The sequence below is a fragment of the Callospermophilus lateralis genome (genome assembly GCF_048772815.1).
Source record: "Callospermophilus lateralis isolate mCalLat2 chromosome 10 unlocalized genomic scaffold, mCalLat2.hap1 SUPER_10_unloc_2, whole genome shotgun sequence".
NCBI classification, from domain to species: Eukaryota; Metazoa; Chordata; class Mammalia; order Rodentia; family Sciuridae; genus Callospermophilus; species Callospermophilus lateralis.
The window spans coordinates 147,325-169,980 of NW_027510152.1; positions in this window are offsets into that span (position 1 = coordinate 147,325).

A 22,656-nucleotide genomic window follows, 5' to 3' on the forward strand; every position below is an offset into this window, starting at 1 on the left:
TTTCTCTTTCTTGTAAGAGTTAGGCCTGCAGGGCTGGGGTTGTGGCTCAGTGATAGAGCACTTGCCTAGCACATGTGAGGCCTGGTGTTCAATTCTCAGCACCACATAAAAATAAAGGTATTGTGCTCATCTACAACCTAAAAAAAATCTCCAATCAAGTTTGTTGATGTGCAAAAATTTCTGTTTTCTGTGTTAAAAAATTGTGAAACATCTGTCCAACCTATGAATGTGGAACAAAATTAAGTTATATTAAACATTGTGCTGTGTAACCACCCATTGAAATCTTAGAGAATTTCCAGACCTGGGGTTCAGAGCTTGTTTGGTGTTAGCCCCTCTGGATTGCTGCAGCTTAAATATATCTGTTTCCTCCAAATTCCTCAGGTGTCCAGACTCATCTTTCTTACATCAATGCCTGCTTGAAATGCTAGAATGTCCTAATTCTTGAAGGGCCTGAAGAGACAGTCTCTCAGACTCTTGTCACAGTATGAATTCTAGGAAAAGTAATTCATCACAATGAAACTAAATTCAGGTTTCATTACAGGGACTTCCTGGATGTAATATCAAAGTTGCATGATAAAACTTGTATACATCTATTGAGTTGCCATAATATACCTCCTAAAGATATATAAATGATATATTTGAAAAAAAATTAAATCTGGGGGAAAATATGTTTTGTGAGAAATCTAAAGCCATGCTTGCATTTTGTGTTGTTTTAAATTCTATGCTGTAATAATATTAGATTTTATTATTACATTTTTAAATCTGAAAAAGACATCAGAATTTTGTACCATAATATTGTCATAAAGGGAAAATTTTATTGATTAGAACATATGCTTTCCTGCTTTTAGAGCTAACAGTTGAATTAAAGGTTTGCACCAGACACCAACTCCATCAGAACCTCAGTCTGGTGCAACCACATCTTGGTGCCTTCCCAGGCCAGTGCCCATGTGTGCCTGGCTCTTTGCCACCCAATAGATATGAGCCCTGAATGAGGGTGGTGGGACCTGAATTCCAACCCCCTTAGTGTTTATGTTTGGGCCACTTGGACAGCTGTGCTCTGCTTTAATTTCTTCTCTGTGAGGACTTGTGTCCAATCTGCCCATGGGACTGTTGAAAATCAGTGAAGAAATTCACCAAGTTTTAGGATGCCTGGTTGCTGTACAGTGTGAGGAGGGACATCCTGACAAAGGTACCTCTGTGACTGACCCCTACCCTCTACCTGCTTTCCTTCACAGTCTATGTGGAAGGCAGGGGGATTTTGTTCATCTGCCATGCGGCCTGCCAGCTCCAAGGCAAAGGCACCCTCCTCTGACCTCTACCTGCCAAATCAAAGAAGGCAATTGTCAGTTCTCTCAGTGGGTGACAGATATTAGATCGCAGTTAGTAGTGAGCACTGAAATGCAAACAAATAACAACCAATGTCTTGGATTTTCTTTATGTGCTCTTTTGTGAGGAAGTGACTTCTGAACTGTATTCCAGATTTCACATGAAGATATTTTGACCCATATATTGTTTCGAGGTCAGTGTTTCTGTGAAAGAATGAGGTCTTCTCTGTCATCTTTTTTGGTGTCACTCTCCGGAGTCAGATTTTGATTTAAATATTACCAGTGACTCCATGCTAATTCCTAAGCATTATTCTGGTGCAATGATATTATTTATAGGTTAGCAATGCTTCACTTTCCCCATATTCTACATTGAGGGTTATTGTTTTATGCCTATATTTGATGTTCAGAAGTAAAAACCTACAATTTTTATATGCCAAGTGGATAAATACCTCCTAAGAAAGCTTAAATTCCTATTAGTATGTAGGACAAGTAACGGACCAGTGGACATAATTTCTGGTTATAAGTTCTGGGCTTTGAATCATTATTATTATCTTGGCCAGAATTTTACAAGTTGCAGACTAATCCATTTTGGTGAATGTACTTTTCTGGGTGACAATAAGCTTATATTATAAAGTATTACAGATTGATGAAATAAGAGGATTTAAATGAATTTGCAAGTTAAAATACTGCCTTTTCGATTGGTCTTTTTAAATTCAAACTTGGTCAGACCCCATGTATCACTAAGTTATTTGATTCCATGTCATAATGTAGATGCTTCTGTTGCCATAGGAGTAATCCCACAATTGTAGCTTTTCTTATTTTCTTTGCAAAATTTTGATATTCCTCACTGGACAGACCATGGCACCCCTGAATTTATTTCAACTCTAACTATGTAGAAATACAAAGAATATTAAAAAATATATTTTACGATCAGATGTCTTTATGAGAAGTCCATGCTCATGTGTTCTGAATCACACCCTAGAGAATTTACATTTGAATATCCATGTTTAGATATTCAACACTTTATCCACTGATATTTGAAGGAAAGTAAATTTCCCATTGCAGAACAAATATATTAAACAATTCTGAGCAAATATGGAAAACATTACCTCTACTGTATTATCCAATAAACAAAGACTTTACCAGCTGAGCTGAGATTTTAAAAGTATTTACTTTATCTCTACAACCTCCCTCGTTGTCAGCTATTGTTTAATTAACCTTATTATTATAAAGACTGCTTGAAATTATTATACTGAGAATGTGGAATCAATGAGAAGATAGCAATCTGTGCCTCTTTCAATAGAAACTGCTTAAAATATGCTAATATTATTTATTAAATTATTTAAAATACCATTTGAAAGTAAGAGTTGGTTTAGCCCCGTAAGAGAATGTATTTTGAAAGGACGCATCATTCTGGACTCTCCAGATATTTAGAAGGGAATGAGAATGTTTAGTCACCAATGTGAATTACCAGCACTGAGGTAAACAATACCCACAGTGTTGCATCTGAGATGTATGGATACAGTGGTGAAAGAGAATCCTTTATGAAGAGAAAACCATTAAGGAAGAGTGGAGTAGTGTTATGCATACTCAATGATCTTTTAATTTATTTATCTTGCTGCAAATATATTGGAAGAGTAGGTATACTTTAATCAAAATAATTCTGAGAGCATTGTTAATTTTACATGAGCATCAAAATAAAAAAAAATTGTAGATGCTAGTTTAATGTTTGAAAACTTTACACAATACTATCTCATAGAAATGCATACTAATTTTTTAATTGAGAAATATTTGTAGATATTTATGAGCCACAATATACTATTTTGATGCATGAATACAATGTATAATAATTAAATACAGGTAATTTGTGCTTCTATATCCTCAAACATTAATCTGTTCTCTGTATTGATAGCGTCATACTCTTCTAGTTGTTTGAAATCTATTATAGATTATTTTAAAAAATAGTTGCCCTACTGTGCTGTAACTGTTGTGACATTATGACCAATGTGATTTTGCAACCTGTACAATTAGAAAAATAAGAAATTATACCCCATTTAATTCAAATGTATGAAATGTCAAGATCATTGTACTGTCATGTGTAACTAATAAAAAAATAAATTAAAAAAAAGAAAAAAAATAGAACTAATTCCTCCTAATTGTGCTTTTGTATCCCTTATCTAACTTCTTATATCTCCACTTCCTTCCCTGCCCATCCCAGTCTCTAATGGACACTCTTTCACTCCTTCTTTTTATGAAATTGACTTTTTAGTTTTCACAAATGAGTGAGAACATGTGATATATGTCTTTCTGTATCTGGCTTGTTTCACTTAACATAATAAAATCCAGCTTCATCATTTTTTCTGGAAATAACAGGATTTCACTCTCTATTATAGCTAATTAATATTCTGGTGCACATATGTATCACATTGTCTCTATTCATTCATCCACCTATGTACACCTTGGATGAGTCCTTATCTTGGCAATTGTTAATAGTGCTGCAGTAAACAAGGGAGTACAGGTATCTCTTTGATATATATGACCATTTTATGCTCAGTAGTGCAATTGCTATATCAAATGGAAGTTCTATTTTTACTTTTTTAAGGAGTCTCGATACTGTGTTTGTACATCCCCATCAAAAGTGTATGAAAGTTTCCTTTTCTCCACATCCTCCCCAGGGTTTGTTATTTTTCTGTCTTTTTGAGGATAGCCATTCTAACTACTGTGAAGTAATATCTCATTTTGGATTTGGTTGGCATTCTCTGATGAATAGTAAATTACCACATTGCTTTAAAGCAACTGCAAAAGATAAGGTTGAAGGGTTAGATGTTAAGTGCAACCTACATTGGACTTACAGGCAAAAGAGAAGAAAATAGATAATAAAAACACCCAATAGAGGATTACATTTGTCACAGATTGTCAACAGATTTTGTTATATTATAGCCTATTAAAGATTACTATATCAAAATAATACATTTCACAGGTACAAAAATTTGGTTTAATGACTTGTATAGGAATAAAAAGTTTATACAACATGTTAACAAATTCAAGTTTATTTGCTGAAGAGTCATATCCTAAGTAATAAAAGTGAGCATTTTGAAAACAGAGACACACTTTACAATAACATTAACTGGTATAACTCAAAATGTTAGAAAACTTTAATCTCTGGGTAATATATGTGACAGGTTAATTAAAATTCTAAACTTCATACATTTATCTATTTTGTTAATTTTATGTATTTTATCATGTTTTTATATATTTCCCCAATATGTTCAATAAATAACAGGTAATTGTTTAATTAACCTTGTTATTATAAAGACACCTGTTAAATATGTGTCTCTGTTTATTATTCACTTTTTTTCTACAAAGCATATAGTTGATAATTGGTGATGATACGGGAATTAATCCATTGGATTACTTTACTTCTTTATTTATCAATCTTCACTTTTTCACAGTATCGAAAATTTTCCACTATAATCAAATGAAGTAATTATTGAGAGAATTTAACAAAGGTGAATTGCTTAATCAGAAAACATGTCTGCTAACTACCAAAATTCCTTATATCTTTGTTAAAGACATACTGGCTTGGGGTTGTGTTCTTAAAATGCACAATTGTCACTCGCCAGTTGTTTTAGTGATCTTTATCTGCTTGAGAGGGGTGGTGATCCTTTAAATCTAGGTGGACTGGCATGTGAGATTTGGCAGTAAATGCATGTGCTTTACTTCAAAAGACTACTTAGTTTTAGTAGCACTTTCAGCTGGTTTCATTGGATTAGATTTTGATGGATTCCAGCAACACCTGACTGGACCAAAGTAACTCCTCAAATTTGCTGGCACCTTGCTTGAATCATTATTGATTGACTTATCTCTTCGGCTTACCAACTCAAGGCATCTTTACTCACCACATTAGTTGCCCTGGTCAATAATCTCTGATGTTTCTGAAGTGGCTCAAAGTCGCCACTTTAACTAAATAAATGATCTGGTGTGTTTTAAAAAGTGAGTATTTACTATGTATCCTTGACAATTTTTTTGTCCTTTGAAAAGTAATTAATGTTTTAAAAAATTTTAGTAAATGCTTACATTTATGGAATTATCTTTCTCAAGCAATAAAGTTCAAATATGCTATTGGTTAAGCATTTATTTTGTTTTATTTCATTGATATTATTTAAATTTTCATCAAAATATCCTCTAGGAAAAGAGACACGTTAGTATAAATAAATAATAGCAAGCCAGTTCAAAATTAGTAGTGTCTTTGCATGGTTTTGTTTTGCTTGCTTTTGTTCTTAATTAATATGTAAGTGTGTTAGATATAAAAATAAGGTCCCTCCACTTTTTGATTTTCATTTCCTGTCCTCAAATATCCTATCTGGCCACAAATTTAGATGCACATATGCACGCGTGTGCGCGCACGCGCGCACACACACACACACACACACACACACACACAATGACATTTCTGGCAACTCTTCCAGTTACAATAATGAAGTTTTTCTTAATCATAAATGTAAAAATCTTTAGAAGAATCTTCTCAAGCACATAATAAATTCTTTCATTGCACTTATAAGATGAAGACCTAAAAACATGTCTAGCCTTTACTATTTCTATATTGTTTTCTCCCTGCTTTACTCTTCGAGGACCAGTACAATGGACTCAGCGTGTAGGAGAAATGCAAGACCCTTAAAACTCCAGCTGCATCACACAGTTCTTAATAGTTCAACCCCAGTTTCATCAAAACCGCATTTATTTCCCTTTCTATGGATTTCTTGTCTTAGTGGTTTATTTTGACATTTGTCTAATATAAAATATCTTTTTAACTACTATCCACTTGATTAGCTCTAATGGTTCAGAAACCATCTCTCCTTCTTGGTATTTAAGGAGTGCACTGTTTGTACTTCTATTTAACATTGCCTTTGTTCTGTGGTTCAATGATAGTTTTTGATTCTGTCTCTGCTTGGTTATAAAGTCCTTAGTAGTAGATTGAGAATCATACTTTTTAATCCATCTGTATTAAGAAAATAATATGAGGAAGACATTTAAGTTCCTCAGACAATTGTGCAATGAATATAAATGTTCTGCTCAACTCCAACTCTCTTAGATTTCTATGATAACTTTCTTGTTTTAAATTTTAATAAATATTTCAGTTTTTTCTTGATTGTGACATGGACAATAGTGAACTAGTTGACAAAAAAATACACTAAGGTTAACCTCACAAGCAAAGAAAGCCATTTCCTTCCATGTAAGTTACAGTGAACCTGTGCGTGTAGGCAGGGGCATGTAGAGGAACAGAACTCATATCTATGAACATTTCTATGCATCAGTGTAATATATCTATACAGAATAAGAAGTCACCCCCAAACTTCAAACATGTTTTTTTTTATATTTCTGTGAATGAAGAATGAAGGTATGCCTTGATGGGCCCTTTTCACTGAGGGTATTTCACAAGGCTGTAGTCAGGGCATTGTCCAAAGCCACAGTCATTTTAAAGCTGGACTGGAGGTAATGTCATCCTGAAGCTCACTTATGGCTCCCAGCAAGATTCAGAAGATCCATTTCTAAACTCACACATAAAGCTGCTGATACTTCTCAAGTACTCATTGTATGCTAGAGAAATATCAGTTTCTTGCTTTTTGGATCTTTTTATGTGGCTAGTCACAAAATGTCAATTTCTTCTGAGAGAGAGAAAGAGAGAGAGAGAGAGAGAGAGAGAGAGAGAGAGAGAGAGAGAGAGAGAGAGAGAGAGAAGGAGTCAGGCAGGCAAAACCCAGGAGCTACAATTATTTTCAGCTTATTATATCATCCCTGCTGCTATTCTTTATTCATTAGAATTGATTTCCTGGGTCCACTTATACTCAAGAGGAAGGAATTACACAGGAACATATGTAGAAGGCAGGGACCACAGGGAGCTATCCTAGGTGCTCCCCACACATCTATTCTGTCAAATTCCTGCATGACATTCCATGGTATGCATCTGCCTCATTTTTCTAGATCATTTTTATAATAGTGTCCTATTCTATTTCTAAATTTTCATTAAAAGTACAAGAGAACTTTAATAAACTTTGGTCTATATGTCCTGTTAGAGATCAGAGTTGCTGTGATATATATATATATATATATCTCCCTGACTGGACATGTTGCACCACAGGCAAATGGATACTTAGATTAAAAACATATAAAGTCAGTTCACAATGCAGACGCTTCTGTCCTCAAAAATAGCTTTGCTACCAACAATAGCAAAATCCTTTGTTTATAAGTAATACTAAGTCTCTTTAGACATACAATAATAGTAGGGTTGCAAACAAATTAAGGGGTTGAAGTTACATAGGTTCTCATATTTAATTAAAAAGATACTATATTGATGTATAAAAATCTATGAATAAAATTCTGACAGACAAAGAGCTGTGGAACTTGAAAACACCAGTAAATAACGTATGGTTACTAAAATTTTTCAAGTTTTCCATTTATCTTTATTTTTCTATGTAATGTTACTATTATTTGTCTTGGAGAATATATGAGTAAAAGATTTCTGTCTCATTTCAGTGACAATACTGGAAAATAGGAGAGAACCAACATTTCACAGCTATTAAAATGTTTGATAAATATAATAGACAAACAGTAGTCTTAGCTACACTTAGCCTTTGGAATTTAATGCATTTAGGAATCAGAGATCTGACTGAACTATTTACTTAACTGTACTTATGGAAGGTATTTGATTTAAGTTATCAGAAAATTTCAGTTAAAGATATTGTTAACCTGACCATGATAATCTCATCATTAAATGTTTAAAAACTCAAAAACTATTTCTTCTTCTTTATATATGCCTTTATGTCCCTTGAGTTAAAAACTCTGAAAACAAATATCTACATAAAATTATTATTATTATTATTATTATTATTATTATTATTATTATCCAGGTATTTACCTTTTTATCTCACAGGTTGCTGATATATAAACTTGACAACCATTACAAGAGAAAAAACATTGGCAATTCCTATAGGCCAAGTCTTCTCATATTTAAAATTGTACATTGTACTAAGACTAGATATTCTGAAATTAACAATTCCATCTTTAAGAAAATCTATACAAAAATTGTAAGGCACTTCACTAGAACAAATATTGTAGAAAACAAATATTTTAGGCAAAGAAATCTTAAAATTTATAGGGATTTTATTTACTTTTTGTCATCCTTCAATAAATAAGTAGCATTTTTGTTTTTCTACAACAATTTAAAAAAGTATATACATGCAGAATCAGGGATGGATGAAATCACCATGTAAGATTGACTCAGTACTATAGAGTCATTATATCCAATAGGTAAAAAGACAATATGGGAAATACTGGTGATGATATTTTTAAATCAAAATTATGTTTCACTGTGAATACTTGAAATGTGTACTTTTGAATATAAGACAAAACTAAAATTACTAAATAAATACACACACACACACACACACACATAATAAACATCTAATAAGAAATAAGTGGTTTTGTCCTTATAGGACAAATTACACACACACATATATATATATATATATATATATATATATATATATATATATATATATAATATATTATATATATAATATATTATATATATATATATATATATATATATATATATTATTGTTTTGATTTTTTTATTTCATCCAATTGCATCAGTGCTAATTTAGGATAGAATTTTACCTCCTTTGAAGTCCTCGCTTGAGAGGTGAAGTTATATATTTCCTGTCATGCCCATGCTGGAAAAGACAACACACTTGTACATCACTCTATTAGTCAATTTAATCATTTATTAAATTATTATTATTATTTGTTATTATCACTTATTTTCCAGTTCCTCCTCCTCCTCCTCTTTCTTCTTTCTTCTTCTTCTTCTTTTTTTTTTTTTTTTGGTTTTTTGTTTTTTGTTTTTTGGTGTTGTGGATTGAACTCGGGGCACTCAATCACTGAGCCAAATCCCCAGACCTATTTTGTCTTTTTTTACAGACAGGGTCTCACTGAGTTGCTTACCACCTCATGGTTCTGAGCCTGGTTTTGAACTTTCAATCCTCCTGCCTCAGCCTCCCAAGGTGCTAGTATTACAGGTATATGCCACCACACCTGGTTCAGTTTCTTTTTTCTTAAAAGATTTCTTTAAAGAAAGGCAGATCTACAATGCTGTCTTGCATACACTATATTTCACCATATGATCATCACCATTGTATGAACATATATTCATAGGTATTCCTTTCATCCTAACTTTCCACCAAAAGTAGCTTAGTAATAGATGATAGTTAAAATTTTTTAAAGCTTTGTATAATTGTCACACCCCACTATTTTGTAAAAATAATTGAATATAATCTGTGGCAATTATGCAGTAAAATACTTATCTTTGTTTTTATCATCTAATTAAATATTTCTCTACATTCACATGCATATTTGTACTGATTTCATTAAAATATACTGTTATAAAATAGATCTCCTGATTAGAAATGTCCTAGTCTTTACTGAGTACCAGATAAAATATTAAACATTATTCACCACTTTCTATATTCTTACTCCAAACTACATTTTCCATTCAATCTCTACACTACTTATTACATACAGTAAATGAAAAACTTTTCTTCCTCCCAGACAGGTAATTATCATTCCTGACACAGGGGAAAATAATTAACTGCTCAATGCATTTCTGGATCCTATACTTTCTTATTACATGCCACCCACCAAAATTTAGCTCACTTTTTTTCTATCTGATGTAATTTAACCAAATTCTCCAACACATGCTAATCTCTCATTTTTGTGAATTCATATAGAATTGAAACATATCTTGGCAATTACATTTTACTCAATATTTATAAATAAATCTATCTTCCCAGTGATTTATAAATGTAGATTAGTGATAACAAAATATAAACTTTTTCAGCATGAAACACCTCAAAAAAAATACCTACCCAAAGCAAGAGAATGTTAACATATATGTTAAGGGAGAAATTCAAGAAATTTAGAACTTAGCTCTTTTATTTAGTAGCTTTTTTCAGACAAAACTAAAAGTTTTCACAATTTTCACCTCTGAAAAGTAATTAATACCTGAAAGCATTCTTTGGAAGAATGAATGATACAAGGCAAAAGAAATGCTTACCTTAATGGTTAGGCCTTTGGAGATACTTAGTATAGATAACTTTTTGATTAATTAAATAATATAATAGTTTATCTATTGTAAAGTTTATCCCCTTAACAAACATTTATTGTCCAACAGTTTCTGAGGGTCTAGGATACTTCAATGGCCTAGCTGGCTGACTCTATCTCAAGGCATTTTAAGATTCACTTTCAAGATGCCACACTCACATGTCTGTTGGCAGGAGGGACTCTGCTCTTAGCTGGCACTTGGCAGAAGGCTTACTTCCTCTCATCATGGAACTCTCCATACATGATTTAGTATTCTCACAAAAAAGGGTCTGGCATCCCCCAAAGCAATCAATCCAAAGATGGCAGGACACACTTTTTTTATTACCCAACTTTAGAAACATGCTCTGCCATGTTTGCAATACCTTATTTAATGTGAGAGGGACTTGGGCAACCATCAAGAAGGCAAGAATCATGGATGCCATATTGCAAATTGGTTTGTGCACATTCAAACCCAAATTATTTCATTATTTGTGAATATTGTTTTTAGAATTTCTTTATTCTTTATAGTTTCAGTTTGTATTAGATCCCAAGTTCTAACAACACAGCTGTATTCTAATGCCATACTGTGATCTGGTTTTGTGAAATTAGAAGTGGTTTAATAAAACATAGACTATACTGAATTTTAAACTACAGTTTAATATTTTTTAGCAAATATTTATTCAAGACTTGGCACAAAACACTCTGTTGGGGCCTGTTTATAGTAAAGTTGACAGTTTCTAATAACTTATCTTTTAATAAGATGTGAACCATAAGCATAAAAATTGCAAAATGGAGTAAAGTAAGTACCATGAGAGAAGTTAAAATAAAATGGCATATAAAAGAGAGGCATATATCCAACTGTGGTATTTAGAAAGAATTCCATAACCTACATTACTTTAAACAGTTTAGAAAAATTATGAAAGTTAGAGATAGTGAAAGAGAAATCAAAATGGTTATAACCCTCAAAACATTTAACATACAAATAAAATACCACAAGTAAATTTACAGAGATAGACGAATTATTGAAAATGTATTGAATCATCAACATTATTTTATTGTTCAAATTTGCCTGGAGGATGAAATAATTTACAATATAGTATATCTACACAAGACCAAGAAAGATAAAACAGAAAGCATTTATTTATTGAAATATACTCTAAAGTTCAAATTTATGTTTATCATTTATAGACATTGAGATAGCAATAATATGTGTTTTAATGATAGATGAAATATAAAAAATAAAAACTTTAAAATTTTTAGTGGCTTCATACTATACCATAATAGAATACACTACTTTCTTGATGAAAGTAATTTTATTATACATACTCCTATACACGATTATGCTATTAAAGCCAAACAATCTGAATCCAAATGGATTCAATTTGTTGCAGCTTATATATGAACATATAATTTTGGTAAAACAAAGTCATGAATTTTTATTTTTTATATTCCATGAAAACTTCTGAAGATTTTACATACACAAATTTACAAACTCACATATGTACATATGTGTGTGTTTGTATGTATATATATATTTACGGAATTATACAAAGGGCACGTATATAAGAGGAGAAAAGTTCTTGCCAAATTTAAATGAAACAAATATTGCAAAGACAAAAGTGACATACTAATATAGTAAGTAGAAAAGCACAAATTCTATATGAAAATTTATATAGTTTTAGCTATGTTGTTATCTCATCTCTTTCTTCTCCATTCTACAGTGGTCTTCCTTGATATATTGTACAGTAGTTCAACAAATTCCTTCTCATTGCAAATGCTTTTATTATTATGTTGTCCAAATTTGTCAATATATTACATTAGTTATGTTCTACTCATCCTCTAATTTGGGGAAGTTTTTATGTAGTGACTTTATTAGGTAAAATTCTCAATACACTTATTTTATCCTCACAGTATTTTTATCAATTGCTACAGGTGCCTATTTACATTTTCGTGATATCTAGATTAATATTTGTAGTCTATAACAAGTGTCTTGGAAGGGAGAGATCAATCTGTACCACACTTGGCAAATAGTGATTGATAAATACTTGTCAAAAATGAAAAATAAATGAGTAGATGAATATAATGAGTAAAGAATTGATAAGAGGCAAAACACATTTTAAAGCAATAGTTTTTCATAGAATAACAAAGTGACCAATATTTGAACAAGCAGTCACTAGGAATACTTAGAATTGAAATTTTCATGTGTTCAATTCTTACATTTCAACTGATACCATTTTCATTAGCTTTCTGTACATTTCCTTATATTATATACTAGGATTCCTTAAATAACAGTATAAGGAACTTTTAGATAATTTAATCACATGTTTAAGACAAGAAGAGATGTACACGCATACTATTAACTACTGAACTAATATTATTTTAATCGTTAGTAAGGCTAGGTGATGACTCTAGAAAATACTATATGCTCTTAGGGCTTGGGTTGTAGCTCAGTGGTAGAGCCTGTGCCTTGCACAAGTGAGGCACTTGGTTTGACCTTCAGCATACAAATAAATAAAGGTATTGTGTAAATCTACAAGTAAAAACATGTTAATAAATAAATAAATACTATGTGCTCTTGTGTTCCATTCTTTCTGGTTTACTGTGTGGTCTCTCTCCCTTTTCAGTGTCCTTTCTTCAAAATATCATTTCCATTTGTGATGATAGTAGAACCAAGGTTATGTTGTTATCACTGTTACAGTGACTAAAATGTCTTTGAAGAAATTTAAGGCTGACAAACAAATTCTAATTTCATCACAGTTGTGTCTCAGGGGCACTCTTCCCCATGCTCTGACATGTAGGAATCTAAGGATTTCAATTCTTATTCTTCTTCTCCTCCTTCTTCTTCTTTTGTTTTTAATTGTTGTTGTTGTTGTTTTCCCACATTTTTAATTGTTGTATTAGAGTTGTACATAATGGTAGAATTTGTTATTACATATTCATACATGCTCATAAATAATGTTTGAATACATTACAGGGTACAGTGTGATATTTTAACACATGTACATTGTGAAGCAAACAAGTGAGGCTAATTAGTAAATTCATCATCTCAAATATGCATCTTTTCTTTTTGGTGGAAGCATTGGAAATCCTTCCCTTTAAGCTGAATTATTCAAAGGTCAAGTGGAATAATTGTTTTGCAAAGCAATGTTTTTTTCTTGATTCATACCTTTATCAGAACTAAATTCTGTGGTCACACACATGCAAATTTCAAGCACAGTGTGTGTGTCTTACATTTCCAGTACATTCCCCAATGTAAAACAAAGATCCAAGCACTACAAGACTGAAGGTCATTGGTATAAGCATAAGCCCATATAATAGATTTTTCCTTCCTTTGTCCATTCCTTCTTTACCTCTTTCCTCCTTTCCTCCCTCCCTTTCTTTTTGTCTGATGCTGTCTCACCTTTGCCCATTTGAAAAAATAGCCCAGCCACTCTCGTTCATAATTGAATTAATTAGACCATCTTGGGGACTTTTTTTATGCCTCACTTGACATTCTTAGTAGTTCTTTGTATAACTGCAATGCAAGTTTTGCCCCTTCTTGCAGAGATTTTTTTAAGGATTTCAACATTTTAGCACGGGACATGGGGTCAGGGAACATAATAAATCCTCTATTTTTAATCACAAACAATATTTATAATCTCATTTGTTTTGCAAATATTCAAAGATAATGATGAGAAATTTTCAAAATGGAAAAATGTGGAAAGCCAAACTTTCTTTGTTAAAATTATGATAATTTGAGAACAACAAATCATCATTAAAAATTCAAAATTGTAAAGATGAAGTTTGCAGAGAACTCCTGGGAATTGGAAAGATTCATTATTTCTGTATTAAATGTTGAACTTGAAAGGAATTCATTCATACCAAGATAAACATAACTAGCTGATCTTCTTGTTCTACAAGCAAAGATTAAGAATTTGTATTTCATTCCTGGAATTAAATTTTATAGTATAAAATTGCAAACTATATATGTGATGATATAAGAGACGTCATATGTAATACCATGAAATGTTCCAAATGAAATTGCAAATAGGGAGATTTAGAATTCTTTGGATAACAAGGATGTATTAAGGGCAAAATGCATGAGACTTGACAACTTTTATCATGGGGGTACAGGCATATTAGTTATTTCTGCACTGTTTATACACACACTATATTTATCTATAAAGCTCTGTAAAATGAGAATTTCACAAGATATATGTATCAGAATTTTTGAATATTTCAAACAGACTAAGAATTTTAATGTAAATGATACCTGTAATTCAAAGTTTTCTAAAGCATAAATACTGTCTCCCATCATCCTCTCTTCTTCACAGTACCAGTTATTTCCTTATTTCTGAGAGTATGAACTCTTCTCCAATTCCTCCCACTATTGGAAAATGCTTCTGAGAACTCAACAGCACTCTCTTCATTCTCTAAATTTTCTTCACAATTATTCTTCTTTAGTTCCTTTCACTCATTAGTTAGCCTCACACTTTTTGAGGGGAGGTTCCAGGGATTGAATTCAGGGGAACTGGACCACTGAGCCACATCCACAGCCCTGTTTTGTATTTTATTTACAGACAGGGTCTCACTGAGTTGCTTAACATTTCGGTTTTGTTGAGGCTGGCTTTGAACTCCTGATCCTCCTGCCTCACTGTCCCAAGCCAACGGATTACAGGCATGAGCCACAATGCCCAGCTTCACACTTTTTTAAATTCTCAATTCATTTCATTATATTTTCATAATATTTCAACATCCTTGGGAGAGTTCATCTTTATCTACAGATTCTCCCCTTTTGGCTTTGCTTCCATCAATTTCTATCCTTTTCAACATAGGATGTCCCTGAGGATCCATTAATGCCCCAGTCAAAGCAATAGAGAGAAAACACGGTATTACTGAGAGGTGGGTTTATGAATTAGATATACAATCCATATTATTGATATTAAGAACAAACTCTCAAGTATAAGGAAACTCCAGAGAAATAGAACAAATTAAAAACAAATAAAAAGCCAATTTTTTATGTCCTTTATCCACTGGCACCAAAATCAAATATTTCCAATTTAGTTGTTGCACTAAATTGGATGACAGGTAAAAGGTGCCACCCCTTATCATGATCTTTCTGTTATAGGCTAGCAGTGATAATGCTACTATAGTGGATGATTTGTGCACTTGGTATTTTCTCATTTTATAAAATTTTCTGTTGATTTATATAGACAGTATAACCTTGGTTTGGACCAGTGGTTCTTAAGCCTGACTAAAAACAATAGCAAGCTTATCTTCTAGGTGGTCTTTTGTGTATTCCCTTTTGACTGCCATGTTTTATCCAAAGACTATATGCAAAAGCCTGGCAGAAGGCAATAATGCAAAGACAATTGTTCAAAGGAGTAACAACCTTATTTGGAAATTCTCTTATTTTTAGGACAATCATGACAACTTATACTGCACATTTATTTATGTTAAAAAAATCAGGATTTTCTCAAGATCTTTCTCTGGAAGCCATCAATATACTTCATCTTGCCTGTTCATGTTTCAAACTGCAAAGTTTTATAGGGTTTTATTTTGCTTTTATAATTCTTTAAAACTTTAAGTTTGTTCACAACTAAAATTTTTTAGGTAGATAAGAGTCTACACAAGAAAAATATTTCAAATGTAATAAAATATAACAAGATAGAAACATACAGGACATTTATTGTTATCTATTCTCAAGAACAAAAGTACTACTGATTCCTACCAAGAACTCTCCTAATAGTGTATGCACAACATTTATGCTTGCCAAAGAACTGTCACATGTTGTCATATTTCAACCTGACAACAGTCCTGTGAGTTTAGCATGGCAGAATTTATCATCATTACATTATTGACCGAAAAAAGGGAATACATGGTTTTTATAAATAATAAGTTTTCCCTGATTAAAAAAGTAAGTCAGAGTTATAAAATACACAAATACTATAGAATTACATAGAAAACATTTCAATTCCAAGAATCTACTCTAGTTTTCATGATGGTGTCTGTCTTTGAAATTTATCATGGATGTATTACATATCAAGATACATAGGGCTAAATTATTTTTTATTATGGGTCAAATATTTCATCTTGATGGCTATTATAGTTGTTCTCACTCTCTGTGAAGGACTATATAACTTAAATGCATATTTGAATATATATGACTTTTCAAATTCATGAGAAGAAGTCTATGATTAATTTTTGGAAAAGAGTCATCTAACTTTACAAACACATACTTCTTCAGTTTTTTCATTGCACATTATATAAACACACACAATTACATTCAGAAATGTTTCATGGGTGAAATTTCCACCAACAGTACTGACAGCTATCTCTTTATTTATTTATTTATTGTTTGGTAAGCTTATAAAAATAATGTGATGCTGCACTTTATTTCAATATTTCTTGGGCATAATTTTTGACTGATCATTGAGTAATCATTGATCAATTGATCTATTTTTATTGATCACTGATCCAAATTTTGGTGTAAAGAAAAAAAATATCCTGCAAATGATAGGAACCATCTCATCCAAGCTGTGACCCTCAGAATGCAGGTGGCAGTTTATCTCTCCTGACAACAAGGGCATCATTGTCTGGCTCACAGTTGCTCTCACACAAAAAAAAATGATTTGAAGAATATAAAAACATAAGTATAAAATTTGTAAAGATCAGTAACCATATAAAAATCCATAATTTTACTATTAATTATATATCAGAGTTCTACCTACTGAGGTTTACAAGACCTTGTGTTCACCTTCCCTAAATCAACTTTGAAATCTCACCTGTCCCTCACATTTTCTAATACTCTCTGATAAAGATAAACTGAAACTACTGTCATGTTTTCATGATGGTAGGATTCCTAAAATTCCTAGTAATTTTCTTTGACTGACTAGCATTCTTCTTTTCACTATTACCATCAATCCCTCACTCTCAAAGTATCACTTTTTACCCTCAAGACTTCCTACACATGTCATCATTCTGTGAAGATTGTTCAGATAATAGTGTCAGGCACATTGAAAATTTCTTCAGTATTTAGGTAACATATTGCACTTACTGCAGTAAGATTCTAAATGTGTCATGGTCTTGTTTTTCATAAAAATTTGGGTTTGCATTAGAATCTTTTACATACTAAACATTTAATTTTGAAGTGGTAACTTAAACATCATAGTTTTTATTTATCAAATGAAGATAAAAAATATTTCAAAATATTTAGACTAATTCTAAACATTAAATGTGTTTATAAAATAATTTTTCACAATATCCAGAATATAATAAGCATACAGTAAGTGATATCTACACTCATTTTGTAAAATGTGTGTCTTCACAATATGTATCTAAAGAGAAAATGATGAACTATTTTTCCTTCACTATATTTACCATAATATATTGTTCTTCTAGATTGTAAGATCCTGAAATAGAGAAACAATTACTTTAAGCTTCTTTATGCTCCCAGAATAACAAAATGTACGCCCAAAATGAATTCAAAGTATCATCTACTGACTTAATAAATTACATGAGTAAATAAATAGTTCATTTATGTTGGTGCTGTGTGCTATATAAAATGTTAATGTGCAGTGCAAAAATAAATGCATAGAGGGGCTGGGGATGTGGCAGCGTGCTCGCCTGGCATGCATGGGCCCGGGTTCGATCCTCAGCACCACATACAAACAAAGATGTTGTGTCCACCGAAAACTAATAAATATTAAAATTCTCTCTCTCTCTCTCTCTCTCTCTCTCTCTCTCTCTCTCTCTCTCTTTAAAAAAATAAATAAAAATAAATAAATGCATAGATAGGTTTCCATTGCAGTATGACAAAGCCAAGGTGTTAGCACTTGCACCATAATTATTTAAACAGGCAAACATTTGCTTTAATTAGAGTTGTTGGAAGCCAGGCACAGTGGCACATGCTTGTAATCCCAGCTGCTCAGAAGGCTGAGGCAGGAGGATCATGAGTTGAAAGCCAGCCTCAGCAACTTAGCCAGGCCCTAAGCAATTTAGTGAGACTCTGTCTCAAAATAAAAAATAAGAAGAATAAGAAGGGGCTGGATCAGGAATTAAGTGCCTGGGTTAAATCCCTATTCCAAAAACAATAGAGCCAGGCACGGTGGTATACACCTGTAATCCCAGCAGTTCAGGAGGCTGAGGCAAGAGGATCTCAATTCAAAGCCAGCTTGAGTGAGGCCCTAAGCAGCTCTGTGAGACCCTGTCTCTAAATTAAAAAAAAAAAAAGAAAGAAAGAAAAGGGGCCTGGGGATGTGGCTCATTATTGAGTACCTCTGGGTTCAATTCCTGATACCCCCCCGCAAAAAATAAAGCTATTGGAATAATCTCTTTTTCACCTAAATAACTTCCTGACAGAATATGATGACCACTGTTTTATAAAAGGCACAGTAAAGTAGGTTTAATTGAGACAAAAAAAAAAGATTTATAGTAAGTAAGTAATTAGCTAAGAGTGAGTAAGTAAGTACTAAGTGGTAAGTAGCTGAGAGTAGTTTTTATTTTCTCAAAGCAAGTTTTGTAAATGACATGGAGGGAATATAGAAAGATGGAAACTTTGTGAAAAGGAGCACTACGACATTTGAAAGAGGTTGATATTTGCTTTTTAATATAAAGAATGACTACAGAGAAAAACCTATTTTTGCACCAGAAAAGTCATATGACTCCCTAAAGTCTTCCTATGTGGATTTGAGTAATGCATGCAAAATTGCATGTGTAGTTTGTGTGCACACACTGGGGAAGAAATCACTAGCTTAAACAATATCCCAAAGTTTCTTTACCACCATTGGCCAATAGAGCTTTTAAAATAATAGATGTTCTATATCAGCATTGCCCAAAATAGCAGTCTTAGCCACCTGAGATTGTTGAGCACTTAAAATATTGCTAGTATAACTCAGAAGGTTTAATTTGAATTTTATTGAATTTTCATTAATCTTTAGAACTACATGAAAAATGATAATCATCTCTCTCACAAGTTGTACTTAGTTGGGCATAATTTTCATTTCTCAATGAAATTTTAGAAATTTCCAGCAACCTATCATTTTTCCTGTGCACCCTCTACCATGAGTAATCTTAGATTTCAGTTTTACTAGCCAATCAGCTATCAGATTACAAAACTTTCCACATCTTAAATATTTCCATAATTAAATCAAAGGAATTTCGTCATGAATATAAGCAAAACTTTTATCAAAACATCACAGTCCTTTTGAGACAAAATTACACACAAGTAATAAGTTTTTTTAAAGTAAAATAAATATTTGCCAATTAAATACAAATTTAAATCCCAACCTATTTCTCATAGGCAATGTCCTAATAAGAAAATTTCATAATGGTTTTCCATGCTACACAGTGAATTTGAAAAAAAAAAACAAAAAACATTGAGCATCTTTGACATTCAATTCAATTCAATGTGTTTTTAAAATCTACTCTGAGTTATTTAAAGTGGTTAAAAAAAACTGCATTGGAAACTACTACATCAAACTTCAAAGGCTTAATTACAAAATAAGAGAAAATTATATGCTTTGAGAAAAAACAGGCTTTTAGGTTTGTTATATAAACTATCTTATAAATGTCCTCTTGTTTCTGCCTCTGAACAGAAACAATGGTAAAGATTCTTAGATTTTAAACCACTGTGAATGCTAAAATTTCCAATATTTCTTTGACTTTAACACTGAATAATTAGAGCAGACTCTCTGTTTAGAGGGGAAAAAAGCAGGGTCTGTAACCCCAAGTGACATCAAATTACTACCTTAATTTGACTGACAAATTCCAGTGATGGAGGCAGTTGGAGTGCCAGAACAAGACATAAGCATCTAGGGGGACATACTCAATGATGAGTTTTCTTAGGACATCATGTCTCTTCAACCAGTATAGAAGCCACCTGTAAAAACCTATAAAAATTTATAGGACATCTATAAAACTGGCCAATTTAAGTTTTTATTGTTGTCCTGTACATTGGACAGTGAAACATAATGAGTTAAGCAAAAAATAAACTAGAACATAAAAAGAGACATGCCTTGGAATCTCATGGTATCTGTCAAGAATACCCCTTTATTAATGCCATTACCATATTTATTGCATTATTTATTTTTAAGGCACTTTATACATTTTAGAATTCCTTCCTGTGTTAAATTTTGACTGATGTTGTCTACATAACAGAAACTATTAGTTAGATTGGCTTTTATTTTAGTAGCAAGTTGTCTTAATCTGTTTGGTCTGCAAATTAAATAATAAAATGCCTCAGTCTGTGTAAATTATAAACAATAGAAATTTATTGCTTAAAGTTCTGGATGCTGCCAAACCAAAAATCAAGGCACCAGCAGATTCCATGTCTGGAGAGGGCCATTTACATATACTACAATTTGTTGCTCTGTCCTAAAATGGAAGAAGTTATAATGGAGCCTTTTCAAGCCTCTTATAAGGGCACTAATCCTGTACAACAGGGTAGAGTCTTCATGAATTAATCATTTCTCAAAGTTCCCACCTCTTAATGCCATCATGTTGAATATTAGGTTCCAACATTTGAATTTTGGCGTATAGCAATATGCAGACCATAGCAGAAGTAAATGAAAAATCATTTAGTACATTATGCTTAAGAAAGAAAATAGCACTTCTTTCATATACTTTTTGGAAAGGCTAAAGTTTTAATTAGGACACTTTTTTAAATGGAAAGTCATCTTGTTTATATCAAAACAAAGTTTAGCAATATAATATATATATATATATATATATATATATATATATATATATATATATATAGCAATAAAATTATAAATATTTTCCAAGTAATAGTCTTGTCTGTATTGAATGCCAGATATAATTTAAAATGCTAAAATTATTGACTCCCTTTGTTCTATAATTATATATTATCATATATATCAGAAAGGTTTTCTGCAAAGCATGCTCTGCATAGCAATTGACAACTCTCTTATGGCCCAACAGAGTGGACAAATCATACTAATAGCCACAGTCTGATCTTCCCAGAGGAGTCATTCCACAGGGCCATCTGAAGTCATGCTACTCTTAATCTATTCTGAAAATCAAAGATCCCACCATTTCTGAATTTCTTAAGGTCATTGATCTACTTTATGTTTCCTGTGATATATAGCCTAATCTAGCTTGGAGGTGAAATGTACCATTAAGAAGGCAAAGTTAAGAAAAGGATTTTGCCATGCAGCACTTTCTGTTTCAAGTACAATTAAGGGTCATATGACAAAAAGAATGTTTTTTACATCTCTGTGGGGTCCATTGATGACATGGATACATAATAATGTAGCTTTGTGGTGGTCTGTTAACATTTTTTGTATTTTGTTCTTCTTTTCTAATAAATATTTTCAGAAAAACTGTTTCAGTGAGGGATGCTGCTGTGTGCATGTATGCATGCAGGTGTTATGATTTAATTAAACTATTTAACACTTTTATTTGGTGCAAAGAATCTTTATACTGTTTTTCTTGTTGAAGTTGTATGAGTTTATTCATATTAAATAAAAAGTTCTAGGAGATAGAAAATAAATCAAAGCTATAAGGAAACCCATATGTTTGGGATTTCCATATCCCCTGATGGTGTTTGAAATCTCTCTTCAACATTTCAATCAAGACTTCCTAAGCCATTGTCTTCATGTTCCTTGACAGTGAACTCACTACCTTCCAAGTCTGCCTACCAGGTTCCACCTTTAAACACCTCAGGGTTTTGGATAGTTCTTTTCTATTGAAATGAGATGTTTTACATTTTAACTTGCATATGATAATCTTAGTACTGTTCTCTGGGACCAGATAAAACAAGTCTAAATCCCTTTTCTATATATATTTTACTGTTCCAAATCCTTCAAATATTTGATGTTTGCAAGTGTGAACTCTGCTGCATCTCCTCTGAACATGGTGCAATTTAAAACAGTCTACAAAAGTTTTGGGTTTTAATTTTCTCTTCATGATCTCCTTCATACATTCCAGGCTATATTCTCTTCCACGAAAATAAAGTACAAATAATGTAACTGAGGTGGATAATAGAAAAGATCATTCTGTTCTTTGTGTTTTCACAAGATATTTATATACTCCCAACTCCTCCGAGGCTGACAGGAGAAGGGAATTAATAAATTCACCTTATTTCTCCCACTATTCACTTAGTGACTCTTTTCAAAGAAGAATTAATACTGTCAAGAATGAATTGTGCTGGGCTGTTATAATAAGGGACAAGATTATTGCAATAGAGAGGAGA